The 19,843-nt window shown below is 43.7% G+C and overlaps 1 non-coding gene across 1 annotated transcript; it reads left to right on the plus strand.

Moving 5' to 3' along the window:
- The first annotated feature begins 17,223 nt into the window (after positions 1 to 17,223).
- Positions 17,224 to 17,340, plus strand: LOC116682426 (U5 spliceosomal RNA). The gene has a single exon (XR_004330425.1). It is a non-coding gene; the product is annotated as a U5 spliceosomal RNA (small nuclear RNA).
- The last annotated feature ends 2,503 nt before the right edge of the window (positions 17,341 to 19,843 follow it).

The raw sequence follows: 19,843 nt of genomic DNA on the forward strand, positions 1-19,843 counted from the left end.
GCATTACTACAGGATCCTTACAGGTCAGGATGTAAGAACTGACTTGCCACTTTTCATAGCGGTCAACAACTTTTCAGCAGGTGTAACATGATTCATCTCACCATGGAAATCAGAGTTAGCAAGGAGGTTTCAATCCATCAACCTCTGGTCAGAGGCCCCAGGACATTTACATGTGCCAACCTGCTGAGATTCACCCCAGAGGGACTTGAACCCAAACCCCCTGGTTAGGAGGCCAGGCCTTATCCACTTAGGCCACTGGGGTTTTACGTCCACAAAGCTCCATCCCATCACCATTCAGGAGAAATACTATACAGTTCAGGAGACGTAATGAAACAGTAACCTTGACCTTTGACCTCCAAAATCGAAATCAGTTCATCGCGACTCCTAGTGGTTATGTATTTTAATTTAAAGTGCTTCCCTCTAGGCGTCCAGAGATATTGCTTCACAAGAATCGGAGGCCAGACATGAGGACACAGTCACCTTGACATTGAACCTTTGACCTCCAAATCTCATCAATTGATTTGCGAGTTCAGATGAATTTTTTTTGCAAACTTTGAAGGAACACAAACATGGGCGTTGTGATAGATGGTGCTGTCTTACCGTTGTTTCTGAGATCAACAATACCTTCTAAAGTTGAATAGCTATTGCGTACCCGTAATATTAGAGAAGAGCTCTCGTTGGCACTGTAGGCGACAATTTAGAAAATTAAGTTACTTTACACTTTAAACTGTTACATCTCCTCTGAATCACCTCTGCAAATTTCCAAGCCTCGTTGGCATGCCGACCACCATATTCAGTAGGTAAATCACAGCTAGCTATGCAGGAGTCCTCATACCTTTACCATTCAGGGGTAATAGTTATGGTCAATGAAGCTTCATTAAGCTTTCTGAACAATGTTCTTCATTTTCTGAACGCATTCCCTCAGTTTGTTTTATTATTGGGTGTGCATATGTGATTGCCCTAGAGGTCTCTCAGTCCACAGCACCTCTCCCGCTCATCTTTGTTAGTTTTACACTGTCCAGCATAAATCACTGACACCATACCTCACTCATCCATCCACACACCTTGCATACATGTATACAACTGTTGGAGAAATCCTTCTATAAACTGACAACTGACTCCATGATGTTTAACACAGCGTTTATTCTTGTGGTCAACAGATGAAATGCGTTCCGAGCAGTTACACGTGCACGGACCTGATGGAGACTTGTCTAGTACAGAGGTCCCCAAAAGGCACTTAAACAATATTGTGCTCAGGGTTATATTGGTTCCCCTTGTGGGGCCTGATTGGTCAGCTATACTGTTGCTGGGTTACACTCCTCTGCTCTGCCTCTTCCCCTTTCTTCTTATTATTTTCAGTTATCATTTACTCACAGACAGCTATGTTCACTCCCTCCTTAGTTGTATGTCCTGTTCTCTGAGTTATCAGACCGTCCTGAACTTCAGTGTCCTTGGCCTCACCATCTCCTCCTCCCGTGCTCACTGTAGCATATCTGACTAAGATAGCCCTGTCTGTTCTCTCCCCTAGCTGTAACCCAGCTGCAAAGCATAATGTATAATATGTCACACATACACACACTCTTATTTAGTCTTTGGTTAATTCAGTATATACTTTAAGCCAGCTTTTACGTGGCCGTTCCTGAGTGCCCTGTTCATCACCACCTCAGTCATTGTATTATTTCCCACAAATTCCCCCTTTTCGCACCTACTAGGTGCGAACACCTTTTACACTAACTGCAGTGCCTCAACGTCCTCCCCGTCCTCTGGCATGGTGAGTAATGGCAGCATCCCAGCGGAATAGGGAGGCGGCGCTTTTTCTTTGGACAAGGCAGTGGTGATGAGCCGGGATGTCATGGTCCGCAGGCAGGGCACACAGCAACACCCACAGGTAACTAGAATAGCGAGAAAAACAGCAATAGATGTCAAACAAGCAGTGATAAGATTCTTCCATTTGCCAAAAAAGGTTGTCATCCACCCCTCCAATGGATTTGATACACCTGAGGCGTCATGCATCTCCTGGAAAGGGCTCGAAGTTGGTTCAAAGCCCTGGTGACCTTCCCATCCGGGGCAGTGTTGTTAGGGATGACCGTACAGCACATCTCTCCGAACATGGAACAGACTCCTCCTTTTTCAGCCAACAGCATGTCCAGCGCCATCCTATTCTGGAGCGCCATGAGGGACGTTGGGCCGTCTGCTCGGCCAGGCCTTCGATGGCATCCCTAGTTGCATTGCTCAAGCGTAAAACATTATAATGCACAAAATTTATCCTATCTACATTTTTGCTGGGAGTGACGGGGAAGATGGCTGAAAGCAGTGGTATATTCTCAAATCCTGCGGCTATTTGATCTGCCAATTTGTATTCATTCGGGACAACCCCTAGGAACTCCTATGCTGTCTATATAGGTTGGGGTTCCCGCCCATGGATCAAAAGCCGGGCCTTGCATACTACGGGCCCTGCGCCTTCTCTTTACTGTCAGTTGCACAGCCTTATGGTGGGTATAGTGGACTCTACTCCCCACCAAAGATATGGGCATAGCTAATCTAACCATAGCACAAACTCCTGACGTTTGATTTGGGAACTTTATCTGGAGTACAACCTAAGACCACCACAATAGTAGAATAGTCCTATTCTAGCCACTGGGCCTAGGGCTGTTTTGTTTTGTACAGTTGTGTTGCACCAGTCTGGGGGTATATCACCTAGTTTGATTGTGGGCTTGCTTGATCCGGTGAGATTGAAACAGTGATATCTTGCACCCTCCCCCTTTATGGCGGTAAAATACCCTGGTTTTTCAAAGCCTGGGGAAAGAGGGATGCTAGGGTAGTACAATTGCGGGAAGCTGTCTTAGAGTGTGTGAAGTTCAACATGCATGCATATCCTGCTGGGTCCTCATTAGGAAACAACGGGGCCGGGTTAGTGAACATGACTGGTCTAGCTGTGGCACAGGCCACGCACCCTTCCATGTGTTGTTCTTTGGCATTCTGTATTAGCCACCTGATCCATAAATTGTCCTGGCCTGCACCTGCTGATAACTCTAACACATCTTCCACCCTCATTTTAGAGAAGTCCTGCACTATTACGTCTTCCTCCTTCAGAGGGGGTTTTACTGTAGTCTCTGCCATGTCAGTGTCATTCTGTGTGTGCGTGAGGGGATCCAAATATTTATCTGCAGGGGGGTTATCTGGTCACTTCCTGCTATCCATACACCTATGGCTAACATCCAGACATCCTGACCGTTCCTGCTCCCAATTGCTCTATTTACTGACAGGGTTATGGGATTTTTCGTGGGGTCTGAACTATAGTCCCGCTGTATAGATAATATCTCCCATTCATCTTGTTGTACCCACCAATCTCTTTTGTCTGTCAACCTCGCCCATGGTTTCCACCCTCCTGTTGTCCAACCCGCGTCATACCAGCTGTTACAGAGACTACCTTTCACCTGTCCGGAAGCGCTCCTTTCACAGTCCTCTACCTTTTGATAGTCGTCACAGATGTACACATCTGTGTTTTTGTAGAAACTATTATACCCCCCGCAGTCTATAGCCTGACACAAATCAAAGGTAAATGACGTGGTTGAGTCTCTCACATAGGGGAGAGTCAATCTGGCACCGCACCTTGGGATGGGCCCTTAGTGTGTTGCTTCACTACTGCCCAAACTGCTCTTCTTCTCTCTCGTCTAGTTTCATTTCCTTTGTTACTGAGAGGTGGTTGGACACTACCGGGTGATTGTTCTTTGTGGTCTCGGTCCCCATACGCATGTTCCAACCCCAGAACTAATGCTGCAACTCCCACTACTACTACTACTGCTAGGACAACTGTTGTCTTTTTCCCAACCCCATTGCCTTCCAAGTTATGGGTGTACTACGCGGGGGCTGTTCCCCGCCAAAACATCTCTTCCATCTATACATTTTGGATTGCTTTTCTAATTTCTGCCAATGGGCGGCTAGGAGGTGCGGCTGGGGCACAATGTGTCAGGTGGTGCCAAGGTGCTCCTTTTTTACCTTTAACCTGGACCGAGTGTGAAGTAACCTCCCCCACCTCGTACGGCCCGGACCACCTGGGGTCAGTCCACTTCCTCTTGTGAACTTTGACCCTGACCCAGTCGCCTACCTTGACAGGTAGTGTTGCTTCCTCCTGCGGTTTCCTGTTCGCCAACTGGACCTGCGTAGAAAGGGCTGAAACCAGAGATGTTAGCTTTTTCATATAGTCTGTCATTTCTATTTGCTGAACATCTAACATTGGCATGTGGCCTCCATCTAGTGGAGGTCCTGGCATTTTTCTCCCTGTCATTATTTCGTGTGGGGTCAAATGTGTTTCTCGTCCTTCTGAGGACCTCATAGCCATGAGGGCCAATGGGAGCGCTTCTACCCATGTTAACTTGCTTCCTGCACATGCCTTAGCTATCTTAGCCTTCAATGTCTGGTTTGCTCTTTCCACCATTCCCTGTGACTGTGGATGATAAACTGATCCGAAGGCATGAGTGATTCCCAGGGCCTGTTCTACTTCTCTTAGTAGTTTGTTGTTAAAATGTGTGCCATTATCTGACCTTATTTGCCTGGGGACCCCATACCTCGGGATGAGTTCAGTTTTGAGCCATTTCACCACTGTTTTTGCGTCCTCTTTTCTGGTGGGAATGGCTTCTACCCACCTAGAGAACCTGTCTACCATCACCAGAAGATACCTTTTTCCCCCTACCACATTTTCTGCGCCCATATCAGTATAATCTATACTGATATCTTGAAAACAAGCTGTGGGGACTGGGTACGCTCCTTTTAGTGTGGTGTATGGTTTCTGAACATTATGCTCTCCACACACCCTGCATTCCTGACAAAAATGTGTCACCATGTCCCTCAAATTGGGGTGCCACCACAGCTCAGACAGATTCAGGAGAGTCTGTTTTCTTCCTTCATGTGTTGGTCTGTGTGCCTCAGGTAGCAACATTCTGCACATCTCGGCTGATGCTGCTATCTTTCCTTGATGAGACCTCCATATCCATCTTTGTCTTTTTGGCGCCGCTCCGCTGCCACTGCATGTCTGTCTCCCCCTTTTTTCTGAAATAAAATGGCATTGAGAAAGCCATTGTTTTCAGAAACATCCATATGAAATGGGAGTGAGTAGTCTGGGGAGGTGAGTGTCTCTGCCCTTGCTAGGTTACTTTTGAGGTCAGAGAAGGCGGCCTCGGCCTCTGTTGTCCATAGGAGGGGGGCGGTGAGACAGCGATGAGTTCTGTTGGTATAGTCAGGGATATGTGAGCGGCTGTATCCTGTGAGGCCCAGAAAAGACAGCATGTCTGCAACTGTGAGGGGCTTCTGACTGTTGGGGGTTCTGTGAGAATGTCATTTGTTTAGCTTTGCTGGGCTTGGGCTTGTTTAATTCTTCCAGTTGTTTCTTTAACAATTGAGTTTGTAGTCTTTTTAATTCATCTTCTTGTTGCTCTGCTCCTTTTTGGTGTTTTGACAGGAAATGACGCACATTCTCGCCCCATGTTGCATCGGTCATTGTTTGCAGGCCTACTACTCCTCCTAACTGTGTCTGAACTGCTGTGGGTAATCCCCCTAGTACCCCATGGCGGAACAGCGCCACTGTGGCGGCGGACTGGTCCCACGGTTCCCTCATAGCACGCTGCCAAATCTTTTTTGCTCTATCTGCATAGGCATCAAAATTTCATCACTTAGTCTTTTTAAATCATGCCATGCTGCATGATCCCCAACTGTGGGATACATGCGGTGCAGCTCAGCCCAAATGCCAGGGGTTACTGCTGATGCAGGCACTGATGCGGGAACAGTGGGTCCAGCTCCCCCTCTGGTGAGGGCAGCACTAGCTTCATCTGCTCCCATTACTCTACCCAATACTGCTCTGAGATCTCCCAAACACAGCTGCACTCCTGCTGTAAGACTATTGAAAGCTGTGAGGAAATGCTCAGCCCCTCCTGTCAGGGAGGGGAGTTTTGCACACAGAGAATCTAAGTCACCAAAACTGTAAGGGGTGTACATCAACAGTCCTCCTCCTCCTCCTACTGGGCGGAGTGGGCATTGTAGCCCCGCCTCTGGTGTGTGGCGCGTCTGCTCTCCCTCACTGAGCTCATTTACTGTTAGACGCAGCTGCTCTTGCTGCTTTTTTATCTCTCTGAACTCTTTGTTAAGTTTTTCCCTTATTCTAGTTGATCTTCGCAGCATAACTTCGTCAGGGTCCTCGTTGGTAAATTTACCTTTAAATGTGCCTGCTACAAAAACGTCTTGAGGACTTTGTGATCTAGATCTGGGCCTGCGTTTATGTCGTTTTTTAGTCCTTTCCCTAGAGCTGGAGCTTCTGTCTGTTTGCTCACTTTCCCTGCTGCTGTCTGACTGTTCGCTATCTTCCTTACTTCCTGAGTCTTGTGGGGTACTATGGTGAGGTGGACTGGGTCCTTTTACTGACATGTGAAAATGCTCTGGATTTTGTTGGCAAAAAGACGCTGAATATGGGGTACTAGCTTTGCTTGGGCCGGCTGGGACTGTAGCCGCTGGTTGTGGTGGAGCCGCTGCTGCTCCCCCTGGCGCTGACTGTACCATTAAATTTAGATAACATTCTAAATCCTGTACGCGGCCCTCTAATGCCGGTATCAATGGGTCCTGTGGTACGTCTATTTGTAATGCATTTGGCTGTAAATGGGCAGTTACCACTGGGGCTTGGACTGTGGGTTTTGATGCCGTTGGACCTGTATACGGCGGCGGTGGAGCGGAAATTCTTAGGTTTCTTATATCTGGATAAAAAGGGTTTGTTGGCGGGGCGCCTCAGCGGGCAGCGGGGTTTTCTCTGCGCTAACGGTTTTATTCTGTTCAGCTTCTGTCTCAGTTTTTGGTGAACTTTTGTCATCTTGTTTTGTCAATCCCAATTGTTTCTGTATTGCATTTGTCATTTTCAACCCCACCCCATATTTCTCTTTCTGCGCTTCATACTCCTTCTGCTTTGGTTTAGTCAATTTAAACCATTTTCTTTTCTTTTCCTCCTCTGCCTGCCTTTCCGCATACTCCAACTTACTTTTTTCATACTTCACTATTTCATTCACTTTCTCCGGGGACGGCGCCCCTTCTCCCTCAATCCATCCTCCTCTCTCCCATTCTTTCACAATCTCTTTTGCTACTTTCTCCTCTCCTTTACTGCCATACTTTTTCACTGCCCCTACTAACACTTTACCATAAGGGGTCGTCATTTTACAACAAATAAGCAGTGAGAAAAAATCCAACAAGCCAAACCACAACAAAAATCACACATGCAACAACGAACAACTTTTTCATTAAGACTCCATCTAGAGCCTTTTATGTACATCTCTATAATCTTTACAACTTAAAAAGTGACCTCTCACTCCTTCGCACAAATACACTCGCGGTGGACTCGTAATATTACAATGACAATCTGTTAACTGCAACTCTTTTTCAGGATGTTCACACAGAACCAAGGGTGGCAATTCACAATCACTCATCTGAACTATCTGTCCTTAGCAGTCTCCTACCTCGTCAACCATCTGGACGTATTTTCCTCTGACTATTTGTCCCTTTTCCTCTCCTACCGCCACCCGTATTATTCAACAATTCTCTTACAACTCTCTAGTTGTTTTTCTCTGTTTAATCACATCACATGCCCCAACATTTCATCTGTTTATATCCCTTTAATTACAGCACATTCAATCAATACTTTTCGCTTAAAACAACACTTACGACAGTTGAAATGTGATCACATCAATTTAGTTTTCAGCCAATAACAGAATTTTGATTTTAAACAGGCTTCTGCTTACCTTTTTTGTTGAGAGCTCTCAGTGATCACACCAACGAATCGCAGTATCGCCGCTCAGTCCCCTTCACGGGCTGCGGGATGTCAGTCCGGTGGCTGAGCTGAACCGGACCGTGGACACAATGCCAAGGTCCAGTTGGATTCTCCTGTCCAATTACGTTATCACGTCGGGGGTCACCAAATTTGTTGGAGAAATCCTTCTATAAACTGACAACTGACTCCATGATGTATTAACACAGCGTTTATTCTTGTGGTCAACAGATGAAATGCGTTTCCGAGCAGTTACACGTGCACGGACCTGATGGAGACTTGTCTAGTACAGAGGTCCCCCAAAAGGCACTTAAACAATATTGTGCTCAGGGTTATATTGGTTCCCCTTGTGGGGCCTGATTGGTCAGCTATACTGTTGCTGGGTTACACTCTCTGCTCTGCCTCTTCCCTCTTTCTTCTTATTATTTTCAGTTATCATTTACCTCACCAGACAGCTATGTTCACTCCCTCCTTAGTTTGTATGTCCTGTTCTCTGAGTTATCAGACCGTCCTGAACTTCAGTGTCCTTGGCCTCACCATCTCCTCCTCCCGTGCTCACTGTAGCATATCTGACTAAGATAGCCCTGTCTGTTCTCTCCCTCCTAGCTGTAACCCAGCTGCAAAGCATAATGTATAATATGTCACACATACACACACTCTTATTTAGTCTTTGGTTAATTCAGTATATACTTTAAGCCAGCTTTTACGTGGCCGTTCCTGAGTGCCCTGTTCATCACCACCTCAGTCATTGTATTATTTTCCCACACAACCTTTGAACACAGTCTTTTGTCTCCCCTTTTCATGGGGTCATGACAAAGCATCTAGTGTTGATCTTAGCCTTTGTGTGAGTACATAGGTCTCCACATACATTGTTTTTATTAAGATTGACGACCAAATTGTTAGTTTTTCTGAGATTTTCCCAACCATTGCAATGTCTTTTGTTGCCTCGTTAGCTCTACCCAGAACGTATTTGTCCACTTTCTCATCTCCTTTTCTTACCAATCAAACCCAAAGCTCCCTTCCATTTTTTGCCAATCACGAGAGACTTCATATCCATTTCTTGCCAATCAAAAAAGCGCCTCCTCTTGGCAACGCCCATCTCCATTTCCTACCAATCCAAACGCATTTTCTGCTTCGATGGCAGCTTTGCTGCAATCGCAAGAGAAGACGACTCATCTCGGTATTTTTCCACGGAAAATAAAGTAAGTTATTACTGGCACCACATCTCATGAATTAAACTTGTCAAAAGTTCATGTAATTGATGTATTTGTTTGACCGCAATGTCATATTGTTGTGCACTTTGCTAGTTAAGAACAAGCTTATAACGTTATGCTGCTGTAAGCAGTAGTAGCTAGTGTATTAACGCTACGGTAACGTTAGGCCAAACGTCACCGTCACATGTTGTGCATTAAACCTGTTACATGTTCACGTAATGTATGTAGCTATGTGTTTATTTGCCTGCGAAGTCATGTTGCGGTGCACTTTTCTAGTTGAGAAGAGTATAACGTTAGTCAACAGGATAGGCTACGTTACGTGTATCACGTTATGTATAAAGTAACATCAATATGTTAAGCAACGTCAGTATCTTAAGTTAACGTTAGCTGTAATTTAATTTTTATTTTAAAATATTATTATTATAATATATTTTATAGTTTTTAGTAGCGTTAGAGAGAGAGAGAGAGAGAGAGAGAGAACTGATAAATTGATTGAATTGACATCAGTCCCTTATAATTTATATTACTTTAAGATTAGCATTCAAACGTTTCCCCCAACTTCAGTCCACTGTAGTATTTGTTGACAATAAAATTTAATTGTAATATAATAATATTAATGTTGATAATGATTATAATAAGCCTCAATTATGACTCAAGCCCTGTACTAGCAATGTTACAACATGCTTTACTATAAGATGAAGGTAGATAGATTTAGATGATATAAATTAGCTATTCCATGGTCATGCCTGTAATATATAATTATTTGATTAAATCTTATACTATAGTTTTGTCTTTTTGGATACAATAAAGGGACCTTATTAAGTGCCTAACTATTGACATTATTGCCCTATTGTCCTATTGAGTTTTAATCTCAGATGGCTTCTAAGGCTAAGAAGCATCGTGCCATGGGGGACGATGAATGGCTGTCCCGGCTGAGGACGTTTGCCGCTACAGGGGTCTGGCCTACTGATGCTGGGAATAGACCGGCCCCTAGGCAAAAGAGATGGCATGAGCTCTATCTTAAGGTACAGCTTTTTACATGTTTTTTTTAACAACTATCAACAATTAATTAATGTCATGTAACATTCTGGTGCATTTTAATTTTGGTGAATTACAGATAGAGAAGTGTCCACTCCAGCAGCGGGGGCAGATGTCTCTTTTTGGTGGAGCACAGGTCTGCACGTGTGGATTTCACACTAAGAAGGTAAAGTTCATTGGGATACTTAAATGATAGAAGTATACTAAAGATGCAATCATAATGTATGTTGTTAAAATTGACTTATATTTGTGTCTGTTGATTTCTTTGATATTTGTATTAGAAAACTAATGTGCAGACAGCCACACCTGCTGCTGCAGCTGGCCCAGCTCCGTCAACTGCTGCTGACCCTGCTCCAACTGCTGCTGGACCCTGCTGCTCCAACTGCTGCTGACCCTGCTGCTCCAACTGCTGCTGACCCTGCTGCTCCAACTGCTGCTGACCCTGCTGCTCCAACTGCTGCTGACCCTGCTGCTCCAACTGCTGCTGGACCCTCTGCTGGTCCAGTGCAACCCAAATTATCCCTTGAAATGGTACCCAGCACTACTATTTAATAAAACATATAAACAGAATCAATGCAAACAGTAGCTTTAATTCCATGTATATTGCTTTGACCTGTACAACTCTATGATCATTTACTGTAACTTGTGACATTTCATCCTTCCCCATTTATTCAAACCACGGTTCGGTGGCTCACACACTGCAACACTGAAGCCCAACCTCAGTATGGCCAGGAAACCTTCTCAGGTATGATGCCACATGTTGGTTAATTATAATGAATTCTGTTAATAATGCCTTTTATTAGTTTGCACTCCCTTCTTCTTAAATAAACTGAATTAAAATGACCTTGTGTTAAACTTGAAACTTTAAAATTGTATCTCTTTGGGAGAATAGTTTGGGTGCTACTCTGCGTGCAATTTCTCTTTTCTTCCAGGTCGTTTCCAGCACTGCCACCACGTCATCTGGCAGTTTGATTGACACCTCTGCAATAAAAACCACAATCCCTCTTGCTGCACCTCAATCAAACCTTGCTGCTGTCTCTGTGTCCACCCCAGCTACCCAGCCTGCTGCTGTCTCTGTGTCCACCCCAGCTACCCAGCCTGCTGCTGTCTCTGTGTCCACCCCAGCTACCCAGCCTGCTGCTGTCTCTGTGTCCACCCCAGCTACCCAGCCTGCTGCTGTCTCTGTGTCGACCCCAGCTACCCAGCCTGCAGCCGTCTTCATGCCTGAAGAACAACTAGTAAGAGGGATTAAAGAATAGCTAAGAAAAAGAATACCTAAATGGGTAATTATTCCACAGTATTGTGTGCGTAATATTAGTGATAACTTTTAATCGTTGGTCTGATGTTGTTTTTCAGGCTGTGGATGAACACAACATGCCGGGAATGGATCTTGTGGACAGTCTAGCAGAGTATCTGGTGGGTCTGAAGAACCATACTGGTTTGACCTTGAGCAACCAACAGGCCAGCACCATCATTGACCTCTGGCAGAGCCTGCTGCCGTATGACCAGCAACGGGTGGTGTTTGCTGCCAGACACCAGACAGGCTCATAGTAGGAAAGTTCAGGTCTCCAAAACTACGGGCAGAGTTTGCTCCTGGTGTGGAGAGCCTGAAGCGGTGTGTGCTGGGATCCATTGCCTCCCCTGCCCAGTGGCCAGACTGCTGCCGCTTGGTGGAAGCCATTTGTATCAGACTCTGTGATTTACACAAGAATCCAAAAAGGAAAGTAAAGGGTAAAGTACAGGACTATGCTACAAGATGGACTTGTGTCCTGCAGGATTACCGCAAAATCCGGTATCTTATTCTGGATAATAATAAGAGGAAGGTGGAGTACAACACTTGCAGGAAGTGTGGACAATTCAGGACCGCAGAAACTGGGCACAGCCAATATCAAGGCACTATCTACTGCCCAAATACAGAAACACTGTCAAAAGAGTTGTGGTTAGATCAGATTAAAAATCAAATATGTAAATGAATAATGTAAATACAAAATGTAAATAGTTAGATTTTACTATGCATACAATACTATGATGTTTTGTGATTTATATGTTATGTGTGTTTTACTCTTTGTACAGAATTAGTTTGTTGATTCTCTTATTTTCCTCCCTGGCGTAAAAACCTTTGTATAGTCAGTCATTTCTTGTGCTAAACAATATTATTTGTTACTTAAAGACATATTGTTTTGTTGAGATCAATAATGTAATAAAGTTTGCATGTATTATATTAATTGGCTTCATTTCAATATTATTCCAAATTATAGTGTCCACACTGCTGAGCATATGACTTGCCTTTATACACCCTACTTCCCTGCAATGATTACTGGAAGACATACTAGCTTTTAGAGAAAAGAGAACTACAAATGCTTGGTTTTACCTTTCATACATTGTTTAAAGAAAAAGAAAATTATTTATTACTAAACAATACTTATTATAAAGACTAACTTTTAATATTGACCAAATATAGCACAATTACTAAATGTATGCAGTACTAACAACAGATATATTGTTCAAAAGTCAATCTAAACGTTATAAATTATTTGTTTAAATTGTTTCCCAACCTTCCTAATATCTTATTCCTCCAAAACTTTGTTTAGTAGAACATTAAAGTTGTGGACAGTGTAATTGGATCTTCTGGCACTAGGTGGGGATTGAACCTGTGACCTTTGAATCTACGTTAAACTTCCCTTATTTCCCAGAAACATTCAAATTTCAGCAATTAAATTAAAATCTGACTTAATAGAAACTATAAAACTCTTACACTATGTGTGTAATTTAGCATCTTTCTCATCTTTTCTCTCATTTCTTCTTTTTTCCTCCTTTTTCCTCTTCCTTTTCCTCTTTTTCCTTCTTCCCTCCCTCTTCCCCTTTTTCCTCTTCTTCCCCCCCCTTACAGACTATTGTTCCCCAGCTTTGGCGCAGCGGAAGCGTGCTGGGCCCATAACCCAGAGGTCGATGGATCGAAACCATCCTCTGCTAATTGCTATGCTTTGTCTCCATATAAAGTCCACTCCCAGGCTGTTGAAAATTAATAATGCATCTGTTTGTGAAGTGAACAGGGTACAGTCTTTATGTTATGTTTATTTCATCCATTAAAATGGAAATTAGAGTGCTCATCCCCGCTGTAACACCCATTAAAACTAGAGCATTAATATTGTATAGATAAAGTACAATAAAAACTGTAAAATGTGTATGTTTGAAGTGGTTGTTGTGCTGTCTACAATAGCCTGAGGTATAAAAGGGAGAGCATACTGCTTAATTTGTGTCACAGGAGGTCTTAGTCTAACACTACGCTCCAAAACCCTTCAAGTCAGATTACCACAGGAGGCCTTGGTCTACCACTATGTTCCATAACCCTATCAGTCAGATTAACACAAGAGGTCTTAGGCTGAATCTCATTTCTCTATCTTACCCCTACCCCTTTCCCTACGTCTTGAGCGTTCACGTGAGTGCTGTCCAAATAATGTTTTTGATCGAGGGGTAAGGGGTGTATGGCCCAAGGAACCATAGACAATGAATGAAGAAAATCAAGGGAGAACGCCATCTTACTTGAAACCGAGGGGTAGCGATATACAATGTGCAACAGGCAACAATGGCTGCCGCATCGACCAGAGAGACGCATTTCTGGTATTTTCGGCTTAAATAATTGATTTAAAAATTACGACAATCTTGTTTTGTGGTCTATACAGTCCTGTCCATACATGCTTGCAACCATGTTCCTAACTGAAACTTTTTAAAAATCGCTAGCTTGCTATGCTAACGCCAATCGCTAACCACTAACGTTAACGTTGATTTTTACAACAGTCCCGCATTTCTCTGCCTTAAATGGACTGTATACATCGCATAGACTATATATTTTAATATTACCGTCTATGATACATCGCTACGTGCTTTACATATACCGTCCTGTATCACACAGGAGGACACAGCAGCTGATCCACTTTAGGGCTGAAAACCAGCAACGTTTCCTAATTACTGCACTGCAATTACTAATCCTCATTACTGCATCGGTACTGTATTATTGTAATCATTTGTAATTAATTCCTGTTCATATACTTGTGTATTGTTTTTGGTTTTGATACGGGACACTGATGATTTGGGGGGGGGGTTTACTGGCCAACCGGCATCAGCCTGGTCAGGAATATCAGAATAGCTGTAGTTAATTTGTTTGTTTTTGGTCTTGTGTGTCTTCTTTTTAGTTTTACACATTCGTGGAGAGTTAGCCAGAGTGGCTAGGATGGCGGTAGGTTGGCAGACTCGAACATTGCACATTTTCAAAGGTGATTAGTTTATTTCCATGGTCTGCAGTACACGGATAATTAACCCATCAAACTTAAAGACAGTGGCACATTAAACTAATAGCAGCAATAACAGGCACATGTTCCTGGCAGCACAGCCTCACCTCCCTCTCTCCTACCAGGAGCACAAATCCCCCCCCCCCCCCCCCCCCCCCCATTTATATAGGGTTGTCAATTCCCACCCCACCGCTTCAGTCCATCCCATCCTAAAGCAGGTTGATCTACTCCAAACCTTAATACCTTGCCATCTCTTAACCTATGGAACTTGGTCACCAGTTCCCTCCTATCCTGCTGACTACAAAACAGGTCAGGATTTTGCATACCTTTTTTATACAATGACCAAAAACAACCAAAATAAACATTCCTATACAAAAGAAAACCCTCTACTTGGTTTGGCCCGGTGATGTCATCCATGACCACCCTATTCCTATAAAACAGGAAATACTTAGGCCGGCCCCTCCCCAACCAATTGTTTTGCATGGTGGAACTGAACAAAGGAACAAACAATTGTAAGTATCAATACAGGAAAAACCATGTTTCAACTTGCAACCTAATAAAATGGAACTGAAACTAATGTATGACTGTGTGTTTACTTTACTAATGACCTGTATGGGACAAGTGGTGAGCAAACCCACTTTGTCACACACCCTCCCTCTTAAAACCGTTACTCATCAGAGTCAGCAATGACATTCTTCTTTCCATGTCTGTACCGGACCTGAAAACAATACGGCTTGTAATGGGAAAATTACATTTAACCAATGATTTTCATATTAATTATTCATAATAAATTCTCCAATGCCTCTTAGAGTATATGACTTCTGTATCTGTCATATGTGTGTGTCTCCTTGATGGGAGACAACTGGGTTTGTTATGACTCCACACCATTTCCTTGAAGAACAGATGACGTGGAGCCTGACAGAAACAGTTGTCTAAAGCTGTGTTTATCATAGCAGGTCCCAGGTCGAGACCGTAGCCCATCCTAGAGACACGATGTCCTTTTTCAGATGAGATAAAATGACCGGTCAAGAAACTTGACACACAAGGGGCAGGTTCAGAAATACATAAGAGCTCCAACTGTCTGCCTAAGGTCCACTAATTGTTGTGTTTGAGATTAAACTGTTTTCCAAACAAGGTTTATTTTCCTCTGGGGGCACTGGATATAAGGAAGTGTATTACTGATTGTATTCACCCGAACTGTTGTCACTCTGTAACTTGCATTGTGAGAGCTGTTCTTGTTATTTTTCCATCAAGCTTCAGATCAATGGTGTTGTCATGGTAACAAACAAACTATATACAGAACGTTTTGCAACAATGAATACAACACATGGGTCGCAATTATGAAGTAAAATGTAATGAACAAGAGTTTTCATACTCAATATAACTTTCTTTTTTAACTTTTTATTTTTGTATGATCAGTGTGATTTTTTTTGTTTTTGGTTCTTTTTTATTTTTTTGTTTTTTTTTAATTTCCACACCAGGTGTGTGTGTGTGTGTGTGTGTGTGTGTGTGTGTGTGTGTGTGTGTGTGTGAGTAAGAGAGAGACACAGAGAGAGAGGGGGCGGGGGGGGGGGCAGCTGACAGTAAAAAAAAAAAAATCTCCGATGGCAGAGACGCAACTGGAGTCGCATTTAAAACAAGCAGCATGTCTGAAACCCACGTTCACCAGAAATCTACTGGTTACTATGTAAGGACTACAAACCCCACGTTCACCAGAAATCTACTGCTTACTATGTAAGGACTACAAACCCCACGTTCACCAGAAATCTACTGCTTACTATGTAAGGACTACAAACCCCACGTTCACCAGAAATCTACTGGTTACTATGTAAAGACTACAAACCCCACGTTCACCAGAAATCTACTGGTTACTATGTAAGGACTACAAACCCCACGTTCACCAGAAATCTACTGGTTACTATGTAAGGACTACAAACCCCACGTTCACCAGAAATCTACTGGTTACTATGTAAGGACTACAAACCGAAGTTAAAAACAAACCTGAAGCTGAAGAAACCCTAAACGTTAACGGAACAGATCCGCAGACCGAATTGACTGACGGAGCAGGAGAGAGCGCGAGAGAGAGCGAGAGAGAGAGCGCATTTCTCCATGTTCTGTATGTGTGTGATTGATCCGAGCGGGTTTGTAGGCGGGGGGGCGCTGTGATTATCACAGAACGCTGCGCGGCCAGTTGAGGAGTTTTATTCAATCCGAGCACGGATATTGACTCATATTACTCGGATAATACTTGTACTCGGCAAAAGTGCTTTATCCGTACCGGATACTCGTTTCAGCCGGATACTCGGATCACCCCTAGTGTATATGCAGTAATATAAAGAAAGTTGATGTCATAATGAATTGTGATGATGACATAATGAATAGTGATGATGACATAATGAATGGTGATGATGAATCAAAAAGAAAGTTGATGTGTATATGCAGTAATGTAAAAGAAAGTTGATGTGTATATGCACAAATCTAAACCCCACGCATCGACCCGGTATTGCAGCGTCACCGGGAACGGTGCACCCATCTTCTGTCTTCTGGAAAAACAATTAACGATGCACGTGGAGCTGCCCGTTGCCCAAACTGTCAACGGACCTGAAGAGACATGGCTGGCAGATTTTACCGCCAGAAGTTGTCCTAAAAACTGAATGATCTGTGAAACCTCGTTGGGTTCCTGGTATCAAAACGTTGTTATAATACTTGACAAGATAAAGCCATACAAAAGTGTAGCAAGATTTGCACTTTTGATTGGCAGAAAAACAGCAAGGACAAAATATTGGTGAGGCCTTGGATTTGGAAAGCGGCACACCAAGTGAGAATTACCGCGAGGGTTGGGACTGGGAAGACTGGCGTTTTCGGCTGCTCTCGAGAGTGGGCTGTACTTTGGTTTCTCTTCATAACGCATAAGTCTTTCGCCTTTTACTAATGACTTCCGTGGAGAGGAACGCCTATGAGTTGAAATTATTTTTGGTGGGCTTTGCTGTTTGGCTAAGCCTTTTGTACTTGTAAAAAACAAATATGCTCTCCAAAAGGAAACTCAGATTCTTAAACGTAGCCAAAATGTGACAGCATGGGAATATTGCACGTTGGCAGGAGCTTGACCAATTGGGAAAACCAAAATTGCCGTCTTTAACTAAAACTTTTTGTGCTTCCCCATGAAGCGCTTGGACGGGGGTGCTAAGCAGCAGCTGTTATGTCCATTTAAAATTACTGGACCGTGACAACTGAGAACCGTCCGGGGAGGTCGCATCTGACAGCATAGAGGTGGTGGTCATCGCTTCTCGGCCTTTTGGCTAAGACTGCGATCGCCTCCTATGTCCGGACAAAACTTTTGCCTGTTTGTGGCCTGGTTTTGTAGCGGGTTTTTGGAGGATAGTGTACTCATTCTTTGTGAACAAATTTCATCTTGTTTGTAGTTGAAATACTTTCACTGAGGAATTCATTGGTCTAGAGGACTGCTTACTACTCTGTGGGGATTACAACATCGACCAGACCAAACAAGAAAGGTAAGTGCGTTTTAGTATTTATTAGGCAAGCTTTATTTTGCTTTTTAAATCAGTGTTTTACCTCATTTTTAGCTTACTTGTTGTTTTTTAGACTGTTTTAGGCGTTTTTAGCTTCTTTCATCCCGTTTGAAGTGTGGTGCCTCCACCATGTCGGCCAACCATGCCGGCATGCGGAGGCACTACAGTGTCCGATTTACATTTAACGAAAATGAACCCCTTGTTATATCAAGGCTTGACTTCTCCAGGAGGCTAGTCCAGAAAATCTTGAAATTCAACCCAGAAGACAAACTGTATCTTGACTTTACCTTTTAATAAAGGTTTTGATATAAGCTTTTGTTCCGCTGCCTTGTTGAGAGAATTCTGGATTCGTTTTGAAAATGCAAAACCCCAGTTTTCTGCATTTAATGTTGAGAAACTGACTGACAATGCAGCTAAAACTGTAATTGTCAGAATGTTCAATGAAACTGTGAATGCAGATGACATTTGTTTATGGCTGAGCAGATTTTGCACTGTGAAAGGCCAGGCTACCAAGGTGAGAGATGAGGATGGCATTTGGAATTGTGCTTGGAGGGTCCCCATCCAACAATGGCAGGACCCCCAAGGCTTCCAAGGCCTGAAACATCTGCCATCCATGATAGTTCTGTGAAACAACAGGGGCTACATTCACTACCAGGGCCAGCCCAAACTCTGCCGCAAGTGTGGTGAGAATGGGCACCTGGCAGAAGCGTGCCAGCAGATTATTTGTGGCAAATGTAGAGAAATTGGGCATACCTTCATGGAATGCACCAATGGCAGGAAGTGCAATCTTTGTGGAGAAACAAACCACCTCTTCAGAGATTGCCCAAAGTCATTTGCTAACAAATTAAAGACTGCAGCAAAAAGAACAGAAAATGAACAAAATGGCGGACAAGGTGAATTGTTTGGAGAGCTGTTTGGGCTGGAAAATTCAAATCTCCCGCCAAATCCTGTGATTGGAGGAGAAGGATCAGGGGAGGCGGGAGAAGGGGAGGGGCCTGCAATTGCCCCACCAGTGGTGAACAGGGAGGAAGTGGTGGCAATGCAGGCAGAAGGCGGAGCTAGCCCAGTGGCTGGCTCAGAACAGGAAACTGACCAGTCACAGGGTGATAGTGAGGATGTCCCCCTCCCCAATGCCCAGCCAGGCAAGAGGCTAATTTCAGAATTGTCTTCTGAGTCTCCTGGAGTCTCGGAAAAGAGGGGAAGAGCTGGGACTTACTCAGACAGTTCATCTGTGGAGGGGCCCAGAGTCTTCCCCTCCGATTCACCCAATGAAGTCTCATTCCTAAGCATAGCTCTGCAATCAACCCCTAAGGTCTCTAAGCTCAACGCAACCCTGCGTCAGAGGCCAACTCCCAGAGTCCGAAAGGGAAATGGAGTTCAACCCCGTCCTCTCTCACCTGTGAGAATGAAGGAAGAGCTCCATTCACAAGAAATTCAATAATTGTTGTTTTAAATATTTGAAGTCCCTCCCTTTCTGTCTTTAAGATGTCATACTTGTTATTCTTAACCATACTCATGGCACTCACCTTCTCAACTATCAATGTGAGAAGCGTCAAGTCGAGAGTTAGAGCCCAGACGGTTTTATCCTTTCTTAACTCTTTTAAGTCAGATGTGTTTTTATTACAGGAATGTGGCCTTCCATTTTTAAAGCACTACAGGGAATGGGAGGAGTTATGGCCACAAACGTCACTATGGAGCGGCTCAAATGAAAACAAGAGTGATGGAGTGGCCATTTTAATAAAAAACCCTCTAGTCTTGGTAAAGGGCAGCACTGTGGTGAGAGATGGTCGGGCACTTTTAACACACCTGACTTTTATGGGGAGGGATTTTAAAGTCTTAAATATTTATGGCTTTAATGACAAGAATGACAGGTATGACCTTTTAGAAGACCTGCAGCCCCACATGCTAGGTAGGCTACCTTTAGTCGTAGGGGGGGATTTTAATTGTATTTTAAGCAAGAACGACAGGAGAAGA

Source organism: Etheostoma spectabile, unplaced genomic scaffold (assembly GCF_008692095.1).
Source record: "Etheostoma spectabile isolate EspeVRDwgs_2016 unplaced genomic scaffold, UIUC_Espe_1.0 scaffold00018789, whole genome shotgun sequence".
NCBI lineage: Eukaryota > Metazoa > Chordata > Actinopteri > Perciformes > Percidae > Etheostoma > Etheostoma spectabile.